This window comes from Theropithecus gelada, chromosome 16 (genome assembly GCF_003255815.1).
Source record: "Theropithecus gelada isolate Dixy chromosome 16, Tgel_1.0, whole genome shotgun sequence".
In the NCBI taxonomy this organism is placed as follows: domain Eukaryota; kingdom Metazoa; phylum Chordata; class Mammalia; order Primates; family Cercopithecidae; genus Theropithecus; species Theropithecus gelada.
Window position 1 is genome coordinate 10,158,185 of NC_037684.1, and position 24,709 is coordinate 10,182,893.

At 48.6% G+C, this 24,709-nt stretch overlaps 1 pseudogene across 1 annotated transcript in view; it reads left to right on the forward strand.

Annotated features, from left to right (window-relative positions):
* LOC112609204 overlaps positions 1-22,855 on the forward strand; it is a 24,019-nt pseudogene extending 1,164 nt beyond the window's left edge. The window contains exons 2-3 of the transcript XR_003116176.1: positions 7,845-7,853; positions 22,416-22,855. The product of XR_003116176.1 is annotated as a 60S ribosomal protein L35 pseudogene (transcript). The remainder of the gene's footprint in view (positions 1-7,844; positions 7,854-22,415) is intronic.
* Positions 22,856-24,709: the final 1,854 nt, after the last annotated feature.

The window sequence follows — 24,709 nt, forward strand, 5'->3', positions numbered from 1 at the left end:
TGAGTAACTTTTTCTCCTGGAAGCTGCAGTAGTGGGCAAAATGTGAGACCCTGTCTCTAAAAGTAAAGTTGTAAGCTGGGATTGATGTTACCATTACCATGAAATATGTTGGGTCAAAGAATTTCGATGACCAATAGACAAGTTTTGTGTCCCAGTGGAATGAGGAAGTGAGAAAGTTGAAAAAGCTGAAGAAAGAAGTCCATGAGTTACACTGTGGGACTTGGGCTAGCTAGGAAAGGGAAGCAGGAAGCAAAGACAGCAACTGATACATTGGGAGAAGATGTGAAAAGTTCGAGTCTGGATGTGTTACATGAGATACATGCATAAGGAAGGAAGGAAAAAAGATAAAGAAAAAGAAAGAGGGAGAGAGAAAGAAAAAGAAAGAGAGAAAGAAATAAAAAAGCAAAAAAGAAAGAGTGTAGATGTCTTGATCAGTTCCTAAATAGAAACAACAAGAGAAAAGGAACTAAAAGAGGAAGCCATGGCCAAGAGTGGAGCATTATAATATAAGACTTCTAGTATGGAGCGGCACAGTTAGGGGTATGGACAAGTGCAAGTCTTGGAGTAGAAAGCAAAGAACGGGAATGTGGCCACACCATACTTTGGTGTGATCTCAGGTATAGGATAGTTTGCCTGTAGATAGTCAATAATGTGGGAGAAGGGCCTAGAGATCTATTGATGACAGAAACGGAGAAATGGAATGTAGAATATCGGCTTTTGAGGAAGAAGGGTTTGGAGAAACAGGAGAGCAGTCACTCAGTATGTGAGGAGCTAGGAGAACATGGAAACCTTTCGTCTCCTACAGCAGTCTCTATTTGAAAAGCTATCAGGGAGATAGCTGATTCAGAAAACAGTTTTGCTTAGCTGAGATAACGATGCAATTACGGAAAAAAGACTGAGAGAATGTTTTACAGTGGAAGGAGGTTCCAGGGACATGAGAGGAACCTAGAAAGGTTCAACAGTGGTGCCATGAGTTCATAGAAAATAGAAAGCAAGTGGCTGGGGCATGGTGGCTCAGGCCTGTAATCCTAGGACTTTGGGAGGCTGAGGCGGGCAGATCACAGGGACAGGAGATCGAGACACTCCTGGCTAACATGGTGAAACCCTGTCTCTGCTAAAAATACAAAAAAAAAAAGGAAAAAAAAGCCGGGCATGCTGGTGGGCGCCTGTAGTCCTGGGTCCAGAATTGGTGGGTTCTTGGTCTGGCTGACTTCAAGAACAAAGCCGCAGACCCTCGCAGTGAGTGTTACAGTTCTTAAAGATGGTGTGTCCAGAGTTTGTGCCTTCCGATGTTTGGACATGTTCAGAGTTTCTTCCTTCCGGTGGGTTCGTGGTCTTGCTGGCTTCAGGAGTGAAGCTAAGCTGCAGACCTTCCTGGTGACTGTTACAGCTCTTAAAGTGGCACATCTGGAGTAGTTCATTCCTTCTGGTGGGTTTGTGGTCTGGCTGGCCCCAGGAGTGAAGCTGCAGACCTTCAAGGTGAGTGTTACAGCTCATAGTGGACCCACAATGAGCAGCAGCAGGATTTATTATAAAGAGCAAAATACAAAGCTCCCACACTGCCAAACAGCACCCCAGAGACTTGCCACTGCTGCCGCTGGCAGCCTGCTTTTATTCCTGTATCTGGCCCCACCCACATCCTGCTGATTGGTCTATTTTACAGAGAGCTGATGGACCATTTTGACAGAGTGCTGATTGGTGCCTTCACAATCCTTTAGTTAGACACACAGTGCTAGACAGAAATCTTCTCCAGTACCGACTGGTGTATTTACAAACCTTGAGCTAGACAGAGTACTGATCAGTGTATTTCCAAACCCTGAGCTAGACACAGAGTGCTAAGAGTGCTAGACAGAAAAGTTCTCCAAGTCCCCACTAGGTTAGCTAGATACAGAGTACTGATTGGTGTATTTACAAACCCTGAGCTAGACACAGAGTGCTAAGAGTGCTAGACAGAAAAGTTCTCCAAGTCCCCACTGGGTTAGCTAGATACAGAGTACTGATTGGTAGTATTTACAAACCTTGAGCTAAACACAGAGTACTGATTGGTGCATTTACAATCCCTCGGCTAGACAAAAAGGTTCTCCATGTCCCCACTAGACTCAGGAGCCCAGCTGGCTTCACCTAGTGGATCCCGCACTGGGGCTGCAAGCAGAGCGGCCTGCCAGTCCCGCCCTGAGCCTGCACGCTTCAGCCCTTGGGCGGTCCATGGGACCAAGCGCCACGGCGCAGCGGGCAGCGCTCGTCTGGGAGGCTCGGGTAGCGCAGAAGCCCACGGAGGGGTGCGGGGAGGCTCGGGCATGGCAGGATGCAGGTCCCGAGCCCCTGCCCCCTCGGGAGGCAGCTGAGGCCTGGCGAGAATTCAAGGGCAACGCCGGCGGTCCCGCACTGCGGGGACCTGGCGCACCCTCTGCAGCTGTTGGCCCAGGTGCTAAGCCCCTCACTGCCTGGGGCCGAGTGCGGGGACCGCCGAGCCCACGCCCACAGGGAACTCGCGCTGGCTCGCGAGCACCGGGCGCAGCCCCGGTTCCCACCCGCGCCTGTCCCTCCACACCTCCCGGCAAGCAGAGGGAGCCGGCTCTGGCCTCGACCAGCCCAAAGTGGCTCCCACAGTGCAATGGCAGGCTGAAGGGCTCCTCAAGCGCCACCAATGTGGACGCCGAGGCCGAGGAGGCGCAGAGAGCAAGGGCTGCTAGCAGGTTGTCACCTCTCAGTCCCAGCTACTCGGGAGGCTGAGGCAGGAGAATGGCGTGAACCCTGGAGGCGGAGGTTGCAGTGAGCTGAGATTGCGCCATTGCACTCCAGCCTGGGGGACAAAGTGAGGCTCTGTCTCAAAAAAAGAAAAAAAGAAAAAAAAAAAAAAAAAAAAAAAACAGGCAGCACGCTGAGAATGTGCGTTTAGAGGTGGTGTACATTTTCAGCATTACAAATGAATTGAGATAAGTAGCAATAGTTTTTTTGGTCCATAGATTTTTGGTATCTTAACTAGTTTTGGATCTCTTCCACTGAAGAGATTGCCTGTGGAACCTTGTTAGGAATGTAAGTACTGAGGGCAAACTGCTTGGGTTTGAATTTTGTTCTGTCCCTTGCACCCTGCCTGGGTTCAAATCCTAGCTCTGCTTAGTAAGTTCTTTTAAGGGGGTGATCTTCGAGCAAATGTCTTAGCTCCTGTTTTCCCAAGTAAATAGACACAGTGGTTGCTACCTTGTGGAAGATTCACGTAATTGACCAGCATTTACCAAGGAGCATCAGTGTTTAGTTTTAGTCATTGGTGATTGTGTAGTTGGATTGTGAGGCGGTGCTGGGGTGGGGGTGGTGTGTGAGTGTAGCACTTAATTGCATGCGGAAAGGAAAAGATACTTTTGATGACAGAGAGGCAGCTTTTCTCTGCTTTTGTATCAAAAGGGAAGAAGGGAGTTGGCAGAGGGAAAGGAATTCTGTTCAATACTAAGCTCTCTTCCTCAAAATCAGAGGTACATAGAATGTGTACTAATTTACAGAATTTCTAGAGTTCAGCAATCTGATTTTTTAAAATTTATTTTTATTTTTTCAGGTCGAGACTGAGCTGAAAGTTAATCTGTGGCGACATGCTGGAGGTACTAGACAAACACCTCATTCCAGCAGCTACCACTGGCAAGTCCAAGGTTTTCTATTATGAAATATAGATTCTATACTAGAAAACAAAATGTAAGATTAAAAGTTGGTCTTTTTAGAATCATGACTTTCTTTTATGTAGGTTTCCAATTTTTATTTAAAAATAATTGTTTAATGTTAGAAGAATAGTTAATATTGGAATAAAAAGATGGTCAGGCTATTATAAAAACGCATTAGCTTTTGTTTTACTTATTTATATTCTTTTGCTTCCATGAGACCTAGCTCATTCTCCTCCCCAAACGGCCATACATTGCACAGTGCTGGCTGAATGTTTCATGTAGAAATTTTTTTTTTTTTTTTTTTTTTTTTTTTTTTTTTTTTGAGACGGAGTCTCGCTCTGTCCTCCAGGCTGGAGTGCAGTGGCCGGATCTCAGCTCACTGCAAGCTCCGCCTCCCGGGTTTACGCCATTCTCCTGCCTCAGCCTCCGGAGTAGCTGGGACCACAGGCGCCCGCCACCTCGCCCGGCTAGTTTTTTGTATTTTTTAGTAGAGACGGGGTTTCACCGTGTTAGCCAGAATGGTCTCGATCTCCTGACCTTGTGATCCGCCCGTCTCAGCCTCCCAAAGTCATGTAGAAATTTTATTTTATGATTCATACACTTGTGGCATTTCTTGGAACCACTTGCTTGTTTAATTCTAGTCTATCAAGTGATAATTTTGTTGATACTTAGAGGCTCCTCAGTTAATTTCTGTGGGATTTTTGGTTATATTTAATAAGGAAAATAATAGGAAATGTCTAAGAAAAAAAGAAACAAAGCCAATTATTCTTGAGAGTGTTTAAAATTATTGAAGTACACTTGTTAGTTCTTAGTATAGAACCTACATTTCATAATAGAAAACCTTGGACTTGCCAGTGGTAGCTGCTGGAATGAGCTGTTTGTCCAGTGCATCCAGAATGTCGCCATAGATTAACTGTAGCTCAGTCTAAACCTGAAAAACTAAAAATAAATTTTAAAAAATCACATTGTTGAAGTCAAGAAATTCTGTAAATTATTACACATTCTATGTACCTCTGATTTTGAGGAAGAGAGCTTAGTATTGAACAGAATTAGTATCCCTCTCCAAAACTCCCTTCTTCCCTTTTGACACAAAAGCAGAGAAAAGCTGCCTCTCCATTCAAAAGTATCTTTTCTTTCTGCATGCAATTAAGTGCTACACACACACACATACACCACCCCCCACCCCAACCCTCTCACAGTCCAAATACAGACTCACCAATGACTAAAACTGAACACTGATGCTACTTGGTAAAGGCTGGTCAATTACATGAATCCTTCACAAGGTAGCAACTATTGTGTCCATTTACTTGGGAAAACAGGAGCTAAGACATTTGCTCAAAGATCATCACCTTAAAAGAACTTACTAAGTAGAGCTAGGATTTGAACCCAGGCAGGGTGCAAGGGACAGAACAAAATTTACACCCAGGCAGTTTGCCTTCAGTGCTTCCATTCCTAACAACGTTCAACAGGCAATCTCTTCAGTGGAAGAGATCCAAAACTAGTTAAGATACCAAAAATCTATGGACCAAAGTAACTATTGCCACTCATTTCTATTCATTTATAATGCTGGAAATGTACACACCACCTCTAAAGGCACATACCCAGTTTGCTGCTTTTTTTTTTTTTTTTAAAGGGAGTCTCACTCTATTGTCCAGGCTGGAGTGTAGTGGCAGGACCTCAGCTCACTGCAAGCTCCACCTCCCGGGTTCACGCCATTCTCCTGCCTCAGCCTCCAGAATAGCTGGGACTACAGGCACCCGCCACCATGCCCTGCTCATTTTTGTTTTTTTAGTAGAGACGGGGTTTCAGCGTGTTAGCCAGGATCGTCTCGATATCCTGACCTCGTGATCTCGGCCTCCCAAAGTGATGGGATTACAGGCGTGAGCCACTGAGGCCTGCCTTTGTTTTGTTTTGTTTTGTTTTTTGTTTTGTTTAGTTTCCCCGTTTTTTGGGGTTTTTTTTTTTTTTTTTTTGCTTTTTGTTTTTTTTGAGACGGAGTCTTGCACTGTCGCCCAGGCTGGGGTGCAGTGGCACCATCCCCACTCACTGCAAGCTCTGCCTCCCGGGTTGAGGCTATTATCTTGCCTCAGCCTCTGTAGTAGTTGGGACTACAGGCGCCTGCCACCACGTCCGGCTAATTTTTTTTTTTAATTGTATTTTTAGTACAGACAGGGTTTCACCATGTTAGCCAGATGGTCTCAATCTCCTGACCTTGTGATCCGCCTCCCTCCACCTCCCAAACTGCTGGGATTACAGACGTGAGCCACCACGCCTGGCCTACTCATCGTTTTTTAAAAAGAACAGAATGTATCAGAGTGGGACACTGTCAGGGAAAGATTGATTTAATGAAGTATTTTCATATACTGTGTGTGTATATACATATACAAAATGTTTCTTATTGTAGGTTTTGCTGCAAAAACTTTGGTAGCTGTTATTCTAGTGCAGCGGTTCTCAATTAGAGGTGATTTTGTCCTTCAGAGGACATTTGACAATGTTGAGAATTACTTTTGACTGTCACAGCTTGGAGGGTGCTACTGACATCTAGTGGGGTGCAGACTAGAATGCTGTAACCATTCTACTATGCACAGGACAGTCCCCACAACGAAGGATGATTCTGCCCAAACTGTCAATCGCGCTGCTGTTGAGAAGCTGATTCTAGTGGAAGAGACAGGCGTGTTACACATGAAAGAGAACACGGAAGGGAATTACAGGGCAGGTGGAAAGGGAGCTTGGTAGGGAGAGGGCAAGGTGGGGGAACCACAGTTACTGACCCACCAGCTCTACTGGGCACTGTCCTGAGTGGGAAACTATTTGTATTATAAGTATTTGTGTAAAGTATTATGTGAAATCGTTAAAATGGCACTGGAAGGGGTAGGTATTATCCCAACCTATGAATGCACAAGCCGCACCATGGCTAACACGGTGAAACACTGTCTGTACTAAAAATAGGAAAAAAGGCCAGCCTCGGGGGCTCACACCTGTAATCCCAGCACTTTGGGAGGCTGAGGCGGGCAGATCACAAGGTCAGGAGATCGAGACCATCCTGGCTAATACGGTGAAACTCCATCTCTACTAAAAATACAAAAAACTTTGCCAGGCGTGGTGGGAACAGGCAGGGCCGGGGCTTGAGAGGGGGGAGGGGCGGGGGGGCGGCAGGCGGGCCAGGGTGCGGTTCCTCGCGCTCGCCGCTAGAGGTCAGGAGTTTACCGCTTCAGGGCTGGAAGATGGGCCCTCGGGGATTGGAAAGTGCTGGCCTGGGGTGGAAACCCGGGCGGGATTGGATGCGGCGCCTCTGGCGGCCCCTGGTTACTGACACCCGACTTTGGCATGACTTTTTTTTTTTTTTCCCATCAAATTTCCTGTCTTTGTGGGCTGATGGACTAGAGGAAAGATGCCCGTTGAGGGTCAAAGGCGGAGCCTCTTTTGCAGCTTCTCAAAGCGCCTTCTTTAACAGAGAGACAATCTGCACGGGGGCTAGAACGGTTCTGAAATCCTGGTGAAGGTTTCAAAACTTCCTGTGCGGGTCTCCTGTCCGAGTGCCCACGCTGCCCCTGGGGTGGCTGGCCAGTGAGCCCCGCCTCCCAGTCTGACTGTCCCCGCGTCAGCCTGGATCGTCTTTCGGGACCAGCCCCATTTGCACAGCCTGAGCTGTAGAGGGCCCTGGACTGGGTGCCTGGAGTTCGGGGTTCTTGTCCCAACTGTGCCCGTGCAGGCCCGTTCCACCCTCTGGGGCTCAGTTTCCCCATGTGCCTAATAAGGAAGTCATGCGAGGTGGGGCTTCCAGCCTCTTGCAGCTTTGCCATTCATCACTTCCGCGTCTTCAGAGAGGCTGCCAAGTCTCCTCTGAATGAGGTTCCCCAAAAAGCAAAGGTAAGAAAATACACAGAGCTTACCCAGACACCAGGCCCTTTAGAAATAGACCATTTCTTACCTGAGGCCCTTAGAAGGTCCTCATTCTAGCTTCGTGGAGAAAAGAGGAGCCTTTGCCTCAGCCCCCAGAGGCTGGATGGAGTGGCTGAATTTTGGGGCCAGGTTTGGCACCTCGGGAAGCCCAAAGTGACACGGATGGTTTCAAAGCCACCTAGAGGATAAGGTTCAGCACAGTGACAAGACCCCAGGTCCCTATCACACACCAAAGCTCACTGAGCTTCAGCCTGGGGTCTCTGCTGAGTCTCTGACAGACCAGGAGAGAAGGGACTGGGGGTGCTGACCCCCAGAAAGTCAGAGAATGTGACAGTTGGAGGACCTGGGTTTGAGTCCTGGATCACCCCTTCCCCACCTTGGCAAACTACTCAGACTTTGGAAACCTGTTTCACTTGTAAGATGGGGATGACAATGAAACTCACCTTGCAGGGCTGTGAAGACGCCTTAAGACAAGTGCATGTAAAAATCTTCACACACACGCAAAGCCTTCCTAAAGATGGGGCGACAAGGCCTCCTAAGCAGCAGGTGGCCAGGCACCATGTGGGGGCTGGGGTCCTGTTTTCCCTGCAACCTGGGAAAGGGCTGATGGGCACTTGGTGGGTTTCGAATCATGACCCTGGACCTCAGGTGGCGGTGTGCTTTGTGTCTGCCGCAGAAGGTCCCAGCCTCGTGCCTGTGAGTCCCACTATGGATGTTGAAGGGGTGGACAGCAGACGGGTGAGCCCCAGGCTGGCAGCTAGCAAGACCTCTCCCGTGTGAGCCCAGCACCCCCAATTCCCCTGAAATGTGATGTCTAGTGCTCCAGGCTGGGGGCTGTGGATCCTGGTTCGAGCTGTGTGAGGGCTAGAAGGCCCTGGGCAGGTCACCTGCCCTCTCTGGGCCTATTTCTGTCACATACTGAAGGGCTGAGCGCACTGGACTCTGTGGCTGTGCAACTCTTTGGTTCTGCATTTGTCCCTGAGGGCCCCTTAGTAGGCAGGGATAGTTTGAGGGCCTCAGGGCTGGGCCCCAAGACTCAGGTGCTCTCAACCCCTTCCTGGAGTGCCTAACTCAGGGGAGCAGACAGGCCCAGCAGGTAGGGCCACTCTCTTGCTCAGCTCCTGGAGCTATATGATTTTTGTAGCATAAAAGTCCATTGTATCAATATATAATCACTTAACCACTTCTCTATTGAAATGGTGGTCTATACATAAAAGAAAATACCATTCAGCCCTAAAAAAGAAGGGAATATTCCATTTGCAACCACATGGATGAACCTGGAGGACATTATGCTAAGTGAAATAAGTCAGGCACTTGTTTTCCAATTTCTGGTTGATTGACATGTAACTCTTTAGACGTTGAATCTTATCTGGACATATGATGTGAGGCACAGATGGAATTTATGCCTTTCCAAGCCCTTAGCCAATCGTCCCTGCACCATTTATTTAATAATCAAGACATCCGGCTGGGAGCGGTGGCTCATACCTGTAATCCCAGCACTTTGGGAGGCCAAGGCGGGCGGATCACGAGGTCAGGAGATCGAGACCACGGTGAAACCCCGTCTCTACTAAAAAATACAAAAAATGAGCCGGGCACGGTGGCGGGTGCCTGTAGTTCCAGCTACTCGGAAGACTGAGGCAGGAGAATGGTGTGAACCCGGGAGGCGGAGCTTGCAGTGAGCCGAGATCGCACCACTGCACTTCAGCCTGGGTGACAGAGCGAGACTCTGTCTCAAAATAATAATAATAATAATAAAATAATCAAGACATCCTCTCCCCACAGCTTTGAAATGCCTTGGTGCCCATGTACTTCATTCGTACATTCCTGCAGGTCTGTGTGTGGACTCCCTAGTCTACGCATCCCACTGCTGTTCTATTCTCATGCTAGTCCCAAACCTCTGACTTTGTACCAGAAAGTTCAGTGACCGGATGACCAACCATGCAAGGCTGGCTCTCCTTTGGTTCCTCTACTAGATAGGGCTTGACACCCACTTTTGCTTGGGAATGTCAACTGCAGCCAGTTGTTACTGAACATTTAGTATTGACATTGAAAACCAGCACCTTCTATTCAAGAGGGAAACACTGTTGCAATGATTGTGGAACTAGCTCTTCTTACTAACTAGAGTCGTGATCCTTAAGAACACCCATCACCACAAATGTCCAAGACACTGGGAAATCTCAAGAACTCTGATGGCGGCCGGGCGCGGTGGCTCAAGCCTATAATCCCAGCATTTTGGGAGGCCGAGACGGGTGGATCACGAGGTCAGGAGATCAAGACCATCCTGGCTAACCCGGTGAAACCCCGTCTCTACTAAGAAATACAAAAAACTAGCCGGGCGAGGTGGCGGGCGCCTGTAGTCCCAGCTACTCGGGAGGCTGAGGCTGGAGAATGGCGTGAACCCGGGAGGCGGAGCTTGCAGTGAGCTGAGATCCGGCCACTGCACTCCATACTCCAGCCTGGGCTACAGAGCGAGACTCCGTCTCAAAAAAAAAAAAAAAAAAAAAAAGAACTCTGATGGCACCGACTTCCTGCAGTTCTGCAAAATGATCCCAAACTACTACTACTCTTTTGTTCTTGGAACTGCTTTTTGAGATTATTCTCTCTCCTCTCTCGGTATCAAGTCGTCCGCAGTCACTTCTTGCCTCTAGCAGCTCTCCTTGTCATACTCTGTTCTGATCACCCATGGGTTGCAAACTCCAATAATTAAGTTTGGTGACCGTATTGGTGGCTGATCCTTACCACAACTCTGTTATGTAGCTATCATGATCCTTACATTTTGAGATGAGAATTTTTTAGCAGTAAATGATGATAGATTGTTTCTGAAACAAGGTGGACAGACATGTATTGGAAACTCGAGGAAGGATCCTCTGGGAAAAGCATCTCAGTAAAGCCCATGAGTCTCAGTGCACAGGAGGGAGAGGGGAAATGAAAGTCAGGTTGCAAAGCGTTATCAAGGAGTGGGGACGAAGAGGGAGCGGGAGTAGAGAAAGGCAGGGGGGTCTCTGGCGGAGCAAGATTTTGGAGGGGTAGAAAGGGAGTAGATGAAGAGTTGAAGTGGAGGCATTTGTTCAGAGGAAGGAGATATCTGTTCCTCTGAGTTATCATAAAAGGAGGAGAAGCTATATAAAGATGCAGAGAAATGTGGAGGTTGAGCAAAGCGGCTGGTCGCAGATGTTTTGTGGGAAAATAGAGAGAAGTCATTGAATAGAGCTGTTGAGCTCCTTATTGGGATGAAGCTCAGCTGCCCACAGCAGTAGCTGGCTTGAAATTACACCCAGTATTGATTGCTGTCACTTCCCTACCTGACTTCTCTCTCCGCCAGTGTTCAAGCTGCCTCTCTCCCTTCCTCCCTTCCTTCCTTTCTTTATTTTTCTTTCTTTTTTTGACATAGTCTCGTGCTGTTGCCTGGGCTGGAGTGCAAAGGCACGATCTTAGCTCACTGCAACCTCCACCTCCCAGGTTCAAGCAATTCTCCTAAAGCAAAACCAAAATTAAAGAAAAAAAGTTAGACCAGCTCGGTGGCTCACGCCTGTAATCCCAGAACTTTGTGAAGCCAAGGCGGGCGGATCATGGGGTCAGGAGATCGAGACCATCCTGGCTAACATGGTGAAACCCCGTCTCTACTAAAAATACAAAAAACTAGCCGGGCGTGGTGGCGGGCGCCTGTAGTTCCAGCTACTCGGAGGCTGAGGCAGGAGAATGGCGTGAACCCGGGAGGCGGAGCTTGCAGTGAGCCGAGATCACCCCACTGCACTCCAGCCTGGGGGACAGAGCGAGACTCCGTCTCAAAAAAAAAAAAGGGTCTGTCTTATTCACCTGTCTCCCTACCTAGCACTGGACCAGGCACATGGCAAGCTCTCTGTAAGGCTCCGTTGAATGAATTGGGAAGGCATTAAATATCCCCATTTTACAGATCAGCAAACTGGGACCTACAGAGGGAAAAATGACTCACCCCAATGACACTGCTAGTCAGGGACAGGGTGGAATGGAATTAAGGATTTGGAGACTCTGTGGTCCAGTGCTGTTCCCTGCACTGCTCTGTTACTGTACAGTTACAGAAGCTGGATTCAAGAGAAATCAAAACACAAAGAGTCATTATTTTCAAGTTTCTTATTTTTTACTGTGCTTGACTCTGGTCTTTCCAAACATGGTTTTCCTGATAATTCATGACCTGAGAGGAAAACCTTCACACAACTTTGCTCTCAAATGGGTCAGAAAGAGCAACTGGCACTTTGGGAGGCCAGGGCAGGTGGATTGCTTGAGGGCAGGAGTTCAAGACCAGCCTGGCCAACTTGGTGAAACCCCATCTCTACTAAAAATACAAAAAATTAGCTGGACATGGTGGTGGGTGCCTGTAATACCGGTTAGTCAGGGGGCTGAGGCGGGAGAGTCACTTGGACCCAGGAGGCAAAGGTTGCAGTGAGCCAAGATCGGCCCATTGCATTCCAGTCTGGCAACAGAGAGAGACTTTGTCTAAAAAAAAAAAAAAAACAGAAGGAGGCTGGGCACAGTGGCTCACGCCAGTAATCCCAGCACTTTGGGAGGTCAAGGCAGGAGGATCACAAGGTCAGGAGATGGAGACCATCCTGGCTAACACGGTGAAACCCCATCTCTACTAAAAATACAAAAAATTAGCTGGGTGTGGTGGCAGGCGCCTGTAGTCCCAGTTACTCGGGCGTCTGAGGCAGGAGAATGGTGTGAACCCGGGAGGCAGAGCTTGCAGTGAGCCGAGATCGCTCCACTGCACTCCAGCCTGGGCAACACAGCGAGACCCTGTGTCAAAAAACAAAACAAAACAGGAGCAACCGGGGCATTGCAGCTGAAAGCAGCCTCCGGGATCACCTAGTTCACCCACCCCACTGCCTCCTCAAGAGGGGAGGTGAGTCTTACACAATCACATGGGGGGCAGCTGAGCTGGACTCCCTTTACAGTGCTCCATTTATTCACAGGAAGTCAGGTGGCATCGATGCAGGCTGAGCAGCAGAACAGAGCCTGGGTATTCATAGGACAAATGCTCACGGAAGCCTCTGGCACTGGCAGTCAAGCCCTGCAACCTCCAACAGGTCCCCACAGAGGCAGCAAAGCCCATGCAGGGGGGGAGGCAAAGCTCGGGGGCAGGACAGGTGGGCCTTGCCCCACCAGAAGGACCTTTCTTGTGCATGCTCTTTCCCAACTGCTGCTATGCCGTGCTCTTGACAGCTTTGTCAAGAGGAGGACAGTTACCATCCAAGTCTAGAGATTTATGGCTGAAGAAGGAACCAGGGATGTCCCACCTTATTCAGCCCTTTGAAAGTGGATTTACAGGATTGATATCTGGGCTGGGACACTTTGCCTTATCTTCGGGAAGGACTGTCCCACCCAGTTCTCCTTTGCTGCTGACACCTGCTGGGCCCCATGGCTGGAGAAATGAAACACACTGAGCCTGAGACTGGGAAATGCAGGTAGATGTTCCCAATGCAAGGGAGACGTGCGCGGGTCTCGCTGGTCCAGGTCGGGGGTTGAGCAGGCCCTGCTGCGTGCCCCCAGGGTTATTGCTGGGACTCGGGAGAGCACAGTTGGGCAGCTGGTAGGATTGCACCTGGTCACGGCTTCTACATAGGCCAGAGGGTGTTCATTCACTCACCCCTTCATTCATCACATCCCCTAACACACGTATGCCAAAAAAAGAAGGAACCCATCACCTACCACGAGTCAGGCAGCTACAGGCTGAGGATCCAGAGATGAGTGATATCCCAGCGCTGGCCTTGAGGCGCTCCTGGACTAGAGGCCAGTGAACACAGTTACGGTGCGGTGTGGTGAGGGTCTGGACAGAGGCTTGCTTGGGGCTCTGGACGAGGGTCCATCCCAGCCTGCTAAGGGAGAGCAGTCAGGGAAGACTTCCTAGAGGAGGATGAAAGATGGGAACAGGCACTCCAGGAAGAGGGAATAGCCTGTCCCAAGGCGTGGAGGTGTGGATGGGCAGGCACACATGTAGCTCAGTGTGACATGTGCAGCGTGGGTCAGGGAGAGGAAGGAGGCAAGACGGGTGGCGGTGGACGCAGGTCACTGAGATGCATGTGCATCCTGAGGAGCTTGGATTTTACTGTGGAGGCCACGGAGCGTCACAGAGGGGTTTCAAGGAGAATCCAGGTCACACAATCAGATTTGCTGTCGTGAAGGCACTTGGGTGGCAGGTGATGAAGTGTGGATCAGAAGGAAGCGGGTGCTTGGCTGTGCATTGTAATTGCCTGGGGAGCTCTGGGAAGCACTGCTGCCTGGGTCCCACCTCCAGAGGCAACCCTGAATGGGCCGGGGTGTGGCCTCGGCGTCAGGAAAGGGGAACTCCCTGCCCTGTGCAGGTGAGGGTGAGCCAGTGGAGAGGGATCCCCATTAGCAGGCACTGTAGCCTTCCAGGTACGAACTGAAGAGGTGGTTTCCGTGCAGACGCAGGTGAGCAGATTCAGGAGGGAGAAACACAGCCCATACTTATGAGTTGGATGTGGATTCATAGAGAAAAGGAAAAAAAAAAAAAAAGAAAGAAAAACCAGTGGCAGGTCCTTAAAAGTTTACACACAGAGTAACCACATGATCCAGCAGCCCCACTCCCAGGTTCATGCCCAGGAGAAATGAAAGCATATGTCCACCCAAGAACATGGGCACACATGTTCAGAGCAGCATTTCCTTTTCTTTTCTTTTCTTTTCATTTGGTTTCTTTTCTTTTCTCTTCTCTTCTCTTCTCTTCTCTTTTCTTTTCTTTTTTTTGAGGCAGGGGGACAGAGTCTGACTCTGTCACCCAGGCTGGAGTGCAGTGGTCTGATCGCGGCTCACTGCAACCTCAAGTGATTCCCCTGCCTCAGCCTCCCCAGTAGCTGGGATTATAGGCACGCACCATCACACTAAGCTAATTTTTGTGTTTCTAGTAGAGACGGGGTTTCACCATGTTGGCCAGGCTGGTCTCGAACTCTTGGCCTCAAGTGATCCGCCCACCTCAGACCCCTTCTGGGATTGCAGTTGTGAGCCAACTGCGCCCAACCCAGAGCAGCATTTTTATAGTAGCCCCAAACTGGAAGTAACCCAAATGCCCGTCAACTGACACCTGGATAAGCAGTGCCTCTATTCAATGGAATATTATTTGGCTATAAGAATAATGAAATACTAACACAGGCAACAACATGGGTGAACCTGGAACACAGTATGCTAAATCAAAGAAACCAGTGACAAATGTCGTATGATTCCATTGACATGAAATGTCCTGAACAGGAGAACCCATGTCGTCAGCACATAGATCAGTGTTTGCCAGAGATGAGGAGAAATGGCGGTGGGGGTAGGGGGAGCTAGAGGGTGATATTTAAGGCATATGGGGTTTCTTCGAGGGTAGAGAAAATATTTGGGCCTGGCACAATGGCTCATGCCTGTAATCCCAGCACTTTGGGAGGCCGAGGCAGGCGGATCGCCTGAGCTGAGGAGTTCGAGACCTGGCTAACATGGTGAAATCCTGTCTCTACTGAAAATACAAAAATTAGCTGGGTATAGTTGCATGTGCCTGTAATCCCAGCTACTCAGGAGGCTGAGGCAGGAGAATCGCTTGAGCCTGGGAGGCAGAGGTTGCAGTGAGCCGAGATTACGCCAGTACACTCCAGCCTGGGTGACAGAGCGAGAAGTTGTCAAAAAGAAAGAAAAAAAGAAAGAAAGAGAGAGAGAGAAAGAGAGAAAATATTCGAAGACTGTTGCAGTGATGGTTGCATAACTGTATGATATACCAAAACCCATTGACTTGTACTCTGTAAATGGATGAATTATATTTTATGTGAATTATATCTCAATAAAGCTGTGAAAGAGAGAGATAAGCTGGGTGCGATGGTGCACACCTATAGTCCCAGCTACTTGGGAGGCTGAGGTGGGAAGATCGGCCGAGCCCAGGAGTTCAAGTCCAGCCTAGGCAACATAGTGAGAAGTGAGACTCCATCTCAAAAAATAAAAAAGACAGAGAAAGGGAAGACTCAAGCAAGTTTGGGTTCTGACACTTGGGTGTCAGCTAAATGTTGGTTACATAGATCAGTTACAAAATAGAGGTAAGATGAGCAAGTTGGGGACAGTATGATACTGACTTATTTACTCATTCAGCAAACATTTTTCGAGCACCAGGCAGTGGGAAATATCAGTGAACAAAACAAAAATATCCCTTTCCTGTGGCTCTCACGCTCTAGTGCAAAGAGAAAAATCATACAATAAATAAACCCATTTGTAAGGTGATCAGTGCAATGGAAAAACCTATAGCAAGCAAGAAGGATGGCATGCTGGGAAGGGCTGCGGCTTTAACAGGGGTGGGCAGGCATGGCCTTGCAGGGAAGCTGACATGTGAGCAGACACTTGAAGGCAGCAAGGGATGAACTTGGGTGACTGAGGGAAGAGCATTCCAGGCAGAGGGAACGTCCGTGCAAGGCTCTGAGGCAGGCGTGTTGGAGACACAGCGAGAGGCAGGGCAGACAAGCAAGGTGGGGAAGAGGAGAAGGGGTGGAGGAAAGGGAGAGAAGGCGATAAGAAGTCGAGGCTCAGCAGGTGGGGAAGCGGAATCCTGCAGGCCGTGTCCTCCACCCAGAGGGTGTGCATCTTACTCTGAGGGACATGGGAGCCATGGGGAATTGTGAGCAAAGCGGTGCCGTGGCCTGACCTACCAGGTAGAGTCTCCCTCTAGATCAGGATTTCTCAACCCGGCACTAGTGACACTTGGAGCAGGATCATTCCTTGTTACAGAGACTGTCCTATGCATTGTGGGATGTTCAGCAGCATCCCCGACCTCTGCCTACAAGACTCCACAAAGGACCCTCTGTCCTAGTTGTGACAAACAAAGATATCCCCAGATCCTGCCAAATGTAACCTGGGGGGCAAAAGCACCCACATTTGAGAACCATGGTTCTAGGATATAGGAGTATGAACACAGGCAGCTCAGGTTTCCACAGGCTGGATTTGAGGTGCCTGTGAGACCCGCGTGCTGAGATTCTTTTGAGCAGTCAGACAGGAGGGGCTGGAGCCCAGGAGAAAAGTCTGGGCAGCTTTGCTGTCTTCAGGCCCGGCAGCTATTAGAAGGAATGTCGCAGAAAAAAAGAAAGCGATACGCAAAGAGTCTATTTCATTTCATTTCATTTTCTGAGCAAGGATTATGCTAAAGTCACCAGGCAAGAGACCAAGATGAGTCCACCTCACAAACACAGAAACTTCAGATCCAAGGCAGCTTATGAGGTACAGAACGTTCTGGACCGTAGAAAAGAGAGGGTTAATCCAACTTGATCAGGAGAGAAATGCCATTATCCACTGAAATATTTCTTGACTATCTCCTACATGCTAGTCAGTTTCACTCACATTGTCTCATTTAATCTTTGAAAAACTAAATAAAAGTGTGAAAAGTAAATATTTTCCCCTCCCTTCTTTTTAAATATTAGAAAACAGGGGCTCAAAAGGACCCACATACTCAGACTCACCCTGTCAATGACAGAGCTGGAGTTTGAACACAGTTTGTTTAATGCCAAAGCCCAATAGTGGCTTCTGGAAGCTTCTAGAAGGTGGGGCTGGAACTTTGCATTGAAGAGGTTGACAGGCAGTGTTGCAGGGAAATGGGAGAGGGAAACACACCAGGCAAAGGGAACTGCTTGGGCATGGCTTCGGCAGAGAATGAGGTACAGAGATTTGAGGACAGGATGATTTCTTGGAACACAGAGCTTGGTTCAGTAGAAAGAGCACGGGAAAGCCAGGATGTGGCCAGTTGAAAGGGGGGGGCCTTGATCATGTGGTGAGCCATTTTGCGTTTTACTCTGTTGGCATCAAGGAGACAAATAATGAGAACTCTGACTTGGGAAAAATGTTAAGGATCAATTTATCTCAAACATCACATGTAGCTCTTAAGTCTGGGGACCCTCTATTCCCCATCTTACCTAAAAGGCACAAACGCACCTCTCCAAGCCAGGTATAAGACCCCCAACAATAGTTGCCTGGTCAAAAAATGCATCCTCAGAGTTGACTACTACTACAATAAATCTGGGGACAGTTTCTGAAAACCTGTTTCCCTAAAAGTTTTCATCAAACGATATTCACTGACATGTAACGATAATCATCAGCACTAAATCACATCCCAGGAGGTATCTGAGTGCAACCGTGAGGTGCTCCTTCATGTCTGAAGATGCATTTATAACAATCTGGAAAACAGTCTAGAAGATCTTGGAAGTTAGACCTTCAACTTTATCTGAATTTTGATGATAAATCAAGAGCTCTTATTGTGCAGTTTCTGAGGTTCTTCAAAAGAGTGACTGTTTCTCTGTTTCCCCAGAAAAATACTACAATGTGTGGTGTGTGTGTGTGTGTGTGTAGGTGTACGTGCACATATGTGGGTGGGGGTGAATGTGCCTATATGTTTGTGTAGATGGAGTAGGTATACATGCTGTGAGAGTGTGTGTGGATGCAGATGTGTGAGTGTGGGTGGGAGATTGTATGTGAGTGCATGTGAGTGTGTGTGTAGATGGAGTAGGTATACATTCTGTGACTGTGTGTGGATGGAGTGGGTATACATGCATGTGAGTGTGAGTGGATGGAGTGGGTATACATGCATGTGAGTGTGAGTGTGGATGGAGTGGGTATACATTCTGTGAGTGTGTGTGGATGGAGTGGGTATACATGCATGTGAGTGTGTGTGTAGATGGAGTAGGTATACATTCTGTGAGTGTGAGTGGATGGAGTGGGTATACATGCATGTGAGTGTGAGTGTGGATGGAGTGGGTATACATGCATGTGAGTGTGAGTGTGGATGGAGTGGGTATACATGCATGTGAGTGTGTGTGGAGATGGAGTAGGTATACATTCTGTGAGTGTGTGTGGATGGAGTGGGTATACATTCTGTGTGTGTGGATGGAGTGGGTATACATGCATGTGAGTGTGAGTGTGGATGGAGTGGGTATACATGCATGTGAGTGTGTGTGGAGATGGAGTAGGTATACATTCTGTGAGTGTGTGTGGATGGAGTGGGTATACATGCATGTGAGTGTGTGTGTAGATGGAGTAGGTATACATTCTGTGAGTGTGAGTGGATGGAGTGGGTATACATGCATGTGAGTGTGAGTGTGGATGGAGTGGGTATACATGCATGTGAGTGTGTGTGGGGATGGAGTAGGTATACATTCTGTGAGTGTGTGTGGATGGAGTGGGTATACAGTCTGTGTGTGTGGATGGAGTGGGTATACATGCATGTGAGTGTGAGTGTGGATGGAGTGGGTATACATGCATGTGAGTGTGAGTGTGGATGGAGTGGGTATACATGCATGTGAGTGTGTGTGGAGTGTGTATACATGCTGTGTGAGTGTGTGTGGATGGAGTGGGTATACATGCATGTGAGTGTGTGTGGATGGAGTGAGTATACATGCTGTGTGAGTGTGAGTGGATGGAGTGGGTATACATGCATGTGAGTGTGAGTNCACACACTCACACAGCATGTATACACACTCCATCCACACTCACACTTACATGCATGTGAGTGTGAGTGTGTGTGGATGGAGTGGGTATACATGCATGTGAGTGTGAGTGTGGATGGAGGGTGTATACATGCTGTGTGAGTGTGTGGATGGAGTGAGTATACATGCTGTGTGAGTGTGTGTGGATGGAGTGGGTATACATGCATGTGAGTGTGAGTGTGTGTGGATGGAGTGGGTATACATGCATGTGAGTGTGAGTGTGGATGGAGTGTGTATACATGCTGTGTGAGTGTGTGTGGATGGAGTGGGTATACATGCTGTGTGAGTGTGAGTGGATGGAGTGGGGATACATGCTGTGTGAGTGTGTGTGGATGGAGTGGGTATACATGCTGTGACAGTGTGTGTGGATGGAGTAGGTTTACATGCTGTGAGTGTGTGTGGATATGGATGTGTGTGGGTGGGAGATTGTATGTGAGTGCATGTGAGTGTGTGTGTGGATGGAGTAGGTATACATGCCTGTGTGTGGATGCAGATGTGTGAGTGTGGGTGGGAGTTTGTGTGTGAGTGCATGTGAGGGAGTGTGTATGGTGAGTGTATGGAATGGGTTAGCCCGTGCATAGAGCATTTCTTAGCCTACTTGACAGCTTAGGAGCCACCTCCTCCAGGAAGCCTTCCTGTCCTTTGTCCTGTCCTAATCTGTCCTTTGTCCTGCCCCTCAGGACCCAGGTGACACCGGGCATGCAATTGCTTTATCCCCGGAGGTCTGCCCCCGACTCATCTCATCCCCAAACACAGACACATGCAAGAATGTGACCCTCCCTTCCCAATACAACACTAGGACATTTTATTCCCTTTGTATTCCGGTATCTGGTACATGGTAGGTCATCAATAAATAATTAAATAATTGAATTAAATCTTGCAAAGGCCTCCAAATATCAGAATTGGTAAGCTCTAAAGTCTCTGTTTATTCTTGCAGATTCCTTCCCAGGTTTCAGCAGATCATAGAGAAACTCTCTCCCGCCAGTCCTAGTCTCAATGGGACAGTAAAGTGAAACAGGAACACCACCATCCCATACCCCTCCCCTTCAGTCAGTCTCTCCAAAATGAGCTGCTGCTGCTGGGGGAACCAAAACTAAGCTGCTTTTTTTTTTTTTTTTTTTTTGAAACAGAGTCTCACTCTGTCGCCCAGGCTGGAGTGCAGTGGCGCCATCTCAGCTCACTGCAAGCTCCACCTCCCAGGTTCACACCATTCTCCTGCCTCAGCCTCCCAAGTAGCTGGGACTACAGGTGCCCACCACCACGCCCGGCTAATTTTTTGTATATTTTTTTCAGTAGAGACGGGGTTTCACAGTGTTAGCCAGGATGGTCTCCATCTCCTGACCTCGTGATCCGCCCACCTCGGCCTCCCAAAGTGCTGGGATTACAGGCGTGAGCCACTGCGCCCGGCCAACCAGAGCTAAGCTTCTGCAGAGGCCTCTGCCCATGTCACCCCAGCTCCGCAGTCCTACCTGGCATGAGTCTTCCCATAACTACAGCTAGGCTTGCTTACTGCTCTGTGAGGACGTCTAGCATCACTGCACTATGGGATGGGGCAGTCAGAGCAGGGCTTCTTAGACTCTAACATGCACATGATCACCTGTTTAGCATGCGGATTCTGATCCAGTAGGTCTGGGATGGGGCCTAAGATTCTGCACATCTAATACGCTCCCAGGTCATGCCCATGTTGCTGGCCTGTGGACCTTCCTCCCACTGGCAAGTGCTTCCTCGCAGCTATTCAAGAGAGTGGTGTGATGCAAATCGGGTACTGAGTCATTTGGTCACTTTCCCTTCTTGTTAAGTCAACTTCTACCATTTCACATGCATAGAAGTTTTGACAAGCCCTTGAGTCTTTTGTTTCTTTCTGTACCCCAGTAAAAAAAAGAACAGGCCAGGTGTGGTGGCTCACACCTGCAATCCCAGCACATTGTGAGGCCGAGGCGGGCAGATCGCGAGGTCAGGAAATGGAGATCGAGACCATCCTGGCTAACACGGTGAAACCCCGTCTCTACTAAAAAGACAAAAAATTAGCTGGGTGTGGTGGCAGGCGCCTGTAGTCCCAGCTACTTGGGAGCCTGAGGCAGGAGAATCACTTGAGCCAAGATTGCACCACTGCACTCCAGCCTGGGTGACAGACCGAGACTCCATCTCAAAACAAACAAACAAACAAAACAACAACAACAAAAGAAAACAAAACAGATTCTATATTCATTGCTTCCAGTCTGCTAAAGGAGAAAGAAAACTGGACTGGGCATTAGGTGACATTAACTCCAATCCCAGCTCTGCAGGCCCTCAAGGTTTTTTGACCTCTGTTTCCTTTCCTATAAAGTGGGCTAACATAGTAGCTGACCTGGTTATTTCAAGAAGAGAGTGTGAGATTGCAGAGAGAGTGTGGGCTTTCTGGTGTCAGAACCAGTTTCTTTTTTTTTTTTTTTTGAGACGGGGTCTCGCTCTGTTGCCCAGGCTGGAGTGCAGTGGCCCAATCTCAGCCCACTGCAAGCTCCCCCTCCCAGGTTCAAGCCATTCTCCTGCCTCAGCCTCCTGAGTAGCTGGGACTACAGGCGCCCGCCATCACACCTGGCTAATTTTTTTTGTATTTTTAGTAGAAACGGGTTTTCACCATGTTAGCCAGGATGGTCTCGATCTCCTGACCTTGTGATCCACCCACCTCAGCCTCCCAAAGTGCTGGGATTACAGGCGTGAGCCACCGCGCCCGGCCTGAACCAGTTTCTAATGAAGAAAAATGACTTGCCTTTTCGGAGCCTCACTTTCTTCATCTGTTAAGTTAGAGAGGAAAAGAAAATGTGGGATATATAAGTGTGCAAGGCCTGTCAGCTGCCAGAAGTGCAACAAATGTTGAATCCCTTCTCTGCTCAAAGGGCTGTGATGGAAATTAAAAAGCCCCTTCTCAGTAACGCCTCCCTGGGCACCCAGTCTAAAATGTCAGGCCCCTCCCCCTTTTCTCCTTATTGCGGATCACTGTCTAACATTTGACTTCCTTATCCGGCTTATCATCTCTCCCTCGGCGAAGGGCCATGACATGAGGCTGGGAATGTGTGTCCGGATGGCTCACTAATGTGTCCGTGGTGCCTAGACCAGCCCCTGGGACATGAATCTTTGTCGAGTACATGGACCGGCAGTGCTTTAGATATTATACTATTGCGTTATCAGAATCCATTTCTTCCACACCCCTGAAGCCAGAATCATGCACATGGAGAGGGTATAAAGCTGTTGAAAAGCGGAGCCCTAGCAGCAAACAGCCCAGCTGAGGCTTTGAGGACAACAGGAGACAAAGGAATACTTGACTTGTTGTGGGAGGCATTGGAGAATTAACATAGTCAAGAACTGCAAGGCAGTAAGAGGAGAGTCTTGGGCAGCCCTCAAATAGAAGATCGGCGGTCTGTGCAGCAATGGCCAAGATCAAGGCTCGAGATCTTCGCGGGAAGAAGGAGGAGGAGCTGCTGAAACAGCTGGACGACCTGAAGGTGGAACTGCCCCAGCTGCACGTCGCCAAAGTGACGGGCGGTGCGGCCTCCAAGCTCTCTAAGATACGAGTCGTCCGCAAATCCATCGCCCGTGTTCTCACAGTCATTAACCAGACTCAGAAAGAAAACCTCAGAAAATTCTACAAGGGCAAGAAGTACAAGCCCCTGGACCTGCGGCCTAAGAAGACACGCGCCATGCGCCGCCGGCTCAACAAGCACGAGGAGAACCTGAAGACCAAGAAGCAGCAGCGGAAGGAGCGGAAGTACCCACTGCGGAAGTGCGCGGTCAAGGCCTGAGTGGTGCATTGTCAATAAAGCACAGCTGGCTGAGAAAAAAAAAAAAAAAGAATATTGTTCCTCCTCCTCTCTCCACCTCACCCCAGGTACAAGAGATGAATCCTGTTCCCTCATAAGCTAGCTGATTCCATGACACAGCAGTTCATGCAGTCCCCGAAATTTATCCCAACCGCTTTCCTCATGCTCAGCTTCCAGGCTGCTCATTTCCTTGGCTTATTCACCCTGCGTCAGTTTCCAGCGTGGCCCAGTCTCCAGGATCAACACACTCAGTTTGGGATTCTCTATTCAAGCTCTGATCTTGATTTCATATTTGCCCTGTAGCGTCAGGCACTCAACACTTGGGTCAGGGGCACCCCACAATCTGAGCCCATTTCCGGGGGAGAGTGGAACAGAACATGAGTTTAAGGTCAGGTGGCTCTGGGTTCTGACTCTGAGTCCTTGAGTCACTAGGTTTTGCCATCTTGGTCAATTTACCTGACCTCAGCTTTCCTGTTTGTGAGATACAAGGAGAAATATTATACTGCAGTCTTGTGAGCAGTGACTCTCAAAGTCTGGTCTTTGACACATCAATCCTATGAGATGGAAAGGGGTTTTATTGTCAAGTGAGTTTGGCAAATGCTCAATATCATATCCTCGTCTTGGGAATTCTCAAATAACAAAGAATGGGTTCCACTTTCATTAACTCAGTTTTTTCCAAGCACCAAAATTGTTTTTGCAAGGAATACCTGTTAGCATCCTGCAGAACCAATGTTCTGTATAACCCACCGTGGGGAAAGCTGCTTGGGAAGATTAGAAATGCTCAACACCAGGCCCTCTGCTTGGCTCCTGGCACATGCATCCTGGACACCAGGAAGCGTGAGCCCCTGTTGCATTTCTTCCTAATGTCAGGGATGTTAAGTCAAACCTTTCCTACCTCTGCTACAAAAAAGCATTTTAGGCTGTTGAGACAAGTAGTTTTCCCAAATATTTTTGTTGAGCCCTTTTCATGAAAGAGAAATAACACAAACTGAAGTTAATGACATCTGTACTTTGGAGCCTCGCTCTGTCGCCCAGGCTGGAGTGCAGTGGCATGATCTCGGCTCACTGAAAGCACTGCCTCCCGGGTTCAAGTGATTCTCCTGCCTCAGCCTCCCAAGTAGCTGAGACTGCAGGCACCCACCACCATGCCCAGCTAACATTTATATTTTCTTAGCAGATATGGGTTTTTACCATTGTTGGCCAGGCTGGTCTTGAACCCCTTACCTCAAGTGATCCACCTGCCTCAGTCTCCCAAAGTGCTGGGATTACAGTCATGAGCCACCATGCCCAGCCCACATCTGTACATTTAAAGCTAAAATATGAGCACTCATAAGCCTCGCTCTGTAGAACAGTCACTCTTGGATTTCTGGGAAGTGATTACTCAGACCTGCACCAATAGGAATTGGTGAAGTTGGGTAACTTGCCCAAAGTAGCAGAGTCTGAGCTCTTTCTAGTGACAACACCACCCTACACACACAAATTAGGGTATGTCCTATCATGTAGGTTCAGGGGATCTGAATACATTCATATCTCATCCTTCTAAAAAAAAGTCTAGGCCGAGCGTGGTGGCTCATACCTGTAATCCCAGCACTTTGGGAGGCCAAGGGGGGCGGATCACGAGGTCAGGAGATCGAGACAATCCAGGCTAACACCGTGAAACCCCGTCTCTACTAAAAGTACAAAAAATTAGCCGGGCACAGTGGCAGGCACCTGTAGTCCCATATACATAGGCAGGAGAATGGTGTGAACCCGGGAGGCGGAGTTTGCAGTGAGCGGAGATTGCGCCACTGCAGTCCATCCTGGGCGACAGAGCAAGACTCCGTCTCAAAAAAAAAAAAAAAGGTATAACAATATGTATCCCAAAAGCCTTAAAAATCTTCCCATT